Genomic DNA, 4,011 nt, shown 5'->3' with positions numbered 1-4,011 from the left:
TGAGCTTGGAAAGAATGAGGCAAAAACACATTTGAGAATTATTTTTCTTTGTATTCTGTACTCTTAACTCTCTGTAATAAAGATGATTAAGTGAATCATATTGTGACAAATGCAAAATCTGGTGCACTCAAGTTACATCACAACTTAGGACAGTAAGAAAAGACAGAAATTAAAAAAAAAAGAGGATAAAAATCAGAAGTGTTAAACTTACTTGTGCTTTTATTTTTTAAATTTTTTTACTGAGTAAATAGCATAATTTGCAGAGTTAATTCTTTTTTCAGACTGAAGAGTCTAATTCTGAATATTTCAAAAAACTTCAAAGACAAAAACACATGGAGCAAAAACTTCACCTGATATGACTACCTTATTTCCAGTTAATACTTTGGGTAGATAAACTAAGACTCCCTGAAAATAGTATATTGGGTTTTTTGTTTGTTTTAATTAATATAGGGGGTCTGCTAGGTATGTCTCCTTTAATCATCTACTTTTCTTAATTTAAGCAAAATTTAACAGAAATTTCTCTCATATTCATTGTCTCCCCAGAAGGAGGTTTCTTTTCTGAAACTATTTGGCTCTTTGCCAAAAGCCACAGAACTTCCCATTTAGTTTTTTAATTGCAGAAAGTATTTTCCATTTCCTCTCAGTTTAGGAAGGTGTAAAAATATGAACGGGGTTCTGAAGCACAAATGTAATTGAAACCGCACTTGGTAATATTTTCTTTTTTTTTAATAACAGGTATCAGACATGCAAATACAATTATTACCATTCCAGAGGACTAACGGCATGGTCAGTGCCCAGCTGTAGTAGAAAAATGTTCAGAATAATAGTGTCATTTTAAACTGATTCAACTTAAACCAATATGTACAATAAGTTTGTATGAGAAATATGCAATAGTCTCACTGATCATGCAAATTTGTTTAAACACTCAGAAACATGCTCCTTGAATTTCATAATGCTGCTGCTTGCATCCTTCGACAGTAGATTTTTTCTTTCTTAATGAAAATACACACTTGAACTGAAGAAGTGTCTCTGCTCAGAACCTGTTTTAATTAATTTATGTATTTGTTTGCATGAAATGAATTATTCTTGGTTATGTCAGTTTAGATTCAGTTCTTTATGATGTATACTTACTCTGCTGTATTTAAATATGTGTATTTGCACACACACATATTTTGTGTAACCTAGTATTTCCTGCCATACCTGGATTCAAAGTTAAATCCAGGAGGTATGTATGCAATGAGCATTTTGTCATGCAGAAAGCAACAGAATATTGCATTTGTGCTTATTCTGTGTGTTTGTTTAAAACCACAGCTGCTTTAAAAGTTATTTTCTCCATCTCTATAGGAAACATCTGTCTTCTACAGCTGTAGATCTCCTGTAAGCCTCTTGCAATATGGCTTTGAAATTGGTAATAAGTATGGGTTTGTTACGTTTTTTTTTATTTATTTTCACACAAAAATAATCTTGTCATAAGTTTTTTTTTCCTCCTCAGTGGCAGTATAATGGAGAAAGAACCTAATTTGAAAACACTGGGCCCCTGATAACAATTACATTAAGACAAGCAAATAAAATGCACAGTTAGCAATAAGAGATCCAAAGCACACATAGCTGACTTGTGTATACCAATCAGCCCAGATTAATCTAATGGTTCTTTTTAATCCCACTGTATCTGATACATTCAATTTTAGATAATGGGATTCTGTTTATGGGAGTCTCTTATAACACATACTATAATAACCAGTATTATCTCATGAGTTCACTCTCCCTCCTCCAGTTTAAACTCCAATTTCATATTTTTAGATTGGTTTCTCTTATTTTCAAAAAGCCAGGAATCAGTTCATAAAAATTCTTATTTCACCAGAAGTTTTATTGAAAATCAAATATCCTGGGTTTTTCCTTCTCCGTACACTATTTCAAATAGATATGCTAATTCCTTCAATCCATTCAGTATTCTCAGCCTTGAATTGAAGTTTATTGAAAATGTGGTGTTAAAGCAAATGCACTATATTAAATCAACTTTCATAACAAACAGAGAAACATTATTTCAGGATTTCAGCTTAGCCACTGAAAATACATACACAGAATTTTTAAATGCTATTAAATAACGAGCTGCAATAGAATGATTTCATCATTGTCCTAAAAAATAGAAATACTGATTTAATATCTAATTTGTTCCCTCATAACTACTGTAACCCCACTGACTTCAATTTATAATTTCCACAGAATTTACATTTGGATACAGATGCATTCCCAAGGACCAGTTATGCTATTCTCACATATTAGCTTCTCTCTTACTTCAGACCAGCAAAGCCACTTGTGGAATATAATATCACAGTTGCTCCCATGTTGAGTATGAAAGCTCCTCATGATTTCAGACTCACTTGCCTATTAATAGAAGTGGTATTGTTTGTTCAGGGTTTTGATTTGGTTTGCAGCAAGCTGCCTTTGCAACTGAAAAGACCAATTCAGATCTGGGCTATTTTGCTGGTTTGTTGGCTCCAGTCCTGTGAGAACTAGCTACCTTCATTTGCACTCAAATATACAAATTATTACTTTGTGTTCCTTGCACAAATAAATCAAACTAATTTGTATCTACATGTCATTGCACACTAAGTTATTGAGGGGGTGGAGGGAAAAGTAAGATTCCTATCTATAACTACAACTACAAATATTTATTTTCAGGAGCATTCTCTATATTTTTGTCACATATATAGAAAACAAAATCTCTTTTCTTACACACCTAATAATGTCAAATAATAATGATCAAAGAGAATAAAACAAAACTGTAGTGAGTGCCCATTGGAAGGACTAAGTTTATTTTCATGGACTTGGCTAACCTCTTATTTGAACGCACATCTATGGCCACAATGTTTTCTATGTCCTGTCAGAAGATGCATACAATTTTGTTACTGGAATCAGTCCTGGCAATTGTATCTTGTCCTGGTTTAAACCCAGCTGGGAACACAGAACCATATAGCCATTTGCTCACCCTCCATCCCCCTTTCTCCCTCCCTGGCAGGACAGGGAGGAGAAATGAAAGAATGTAAAACCTGTGGGTTGAGATAAGAACAGTTTAATAACTGAAGTGTGATATAATACTTCTACTACTAATAATAGTAATAAGTGTCGTGATTTAAACCAAGTCCCCCCAACTCCCGAAGAGTTAGGAAGAAGAATCCAAGGAATGTAGCCCCCACGGATTGAGATAAGAACGGTTTAATAGCTAAGGCATAACACAATAATAATGATACAGCCAATAACAAGCGAAAAGAATACAACACCCCACCAGCCACCGACCCATAACTCACTCCACCCTGCCCAGCTGAGCACCAAGTGCTCCTTCCTCCATTTTTCTCCAGAGCTCCACTCCTCCTGCTCTATCCCTCCCAGTATGCATCCTGGGCATGACATGCTATGGTATGGAATACCTCATTGGCTAGCCTGGGTCAGGTGTCCTGTCTCTCCTTCCTCCTGGCCTCCCCTCCTCCACCTGGCTGAACACGTGCCTTGAGCAAAAGGCACTTGAACAAAAACACCCTCAAAACATGCTCACTATCAAGCAATTATTCCCAGCCCAGAAGTCAAAACACAGTACTGCACCAGCTACAAGAAGGAGAAAAATGACTGCCATGGCTGAACCCATGACATAAGGAAAACAACAAGAGAGAAAATATAAAACTAAAAAGGGGAAACAAAAAACAATAAACACAAGTGATGCCCAATACAATTGCTCACCACACACTGGCCATCTTATTAAAAAATTTGCCTCTTCTTTGTTGAGCCATTAATTTCATTTGTGATTTCATAAATAGTCTAGAAATTGTAGTTGAAGATTTACTTCTTATTCAGTTTCCTGTGTGGAGAGTTTATTACTTTTTTTTTGTCTAAGGATGTAAAGTTAATACTGATATGTCTAGAAATCTTCCTTCTGGCAAAATCTTGGGGCTTTTTCAAAAAGGAAATGTTGTCAGGAAGAACAACTAACTAAAGTTTCTGGCTTTTAAAGTTTCC

This window comes from Melopsittacus undulatus, chromosome 3 (assembly GCF_012275295.1).
Source record: "Melopsittacus undulatus isolate bMelUnd1 chromosome 3, bMelUnd1.mat.Z, whole genome shotgun sequence".
NCBI classification, from domain to species: Eukaryota; Metazoa; Chordata; class Aves; order Psittaciformes; family Psittaculidae; genus Melopsittacus; species Melopsittacus undulatus.
The sequence above is the reverse complement of the archived record's forward strand: the minus strand, read 5'-3'. Positions refer to the sequence as shown.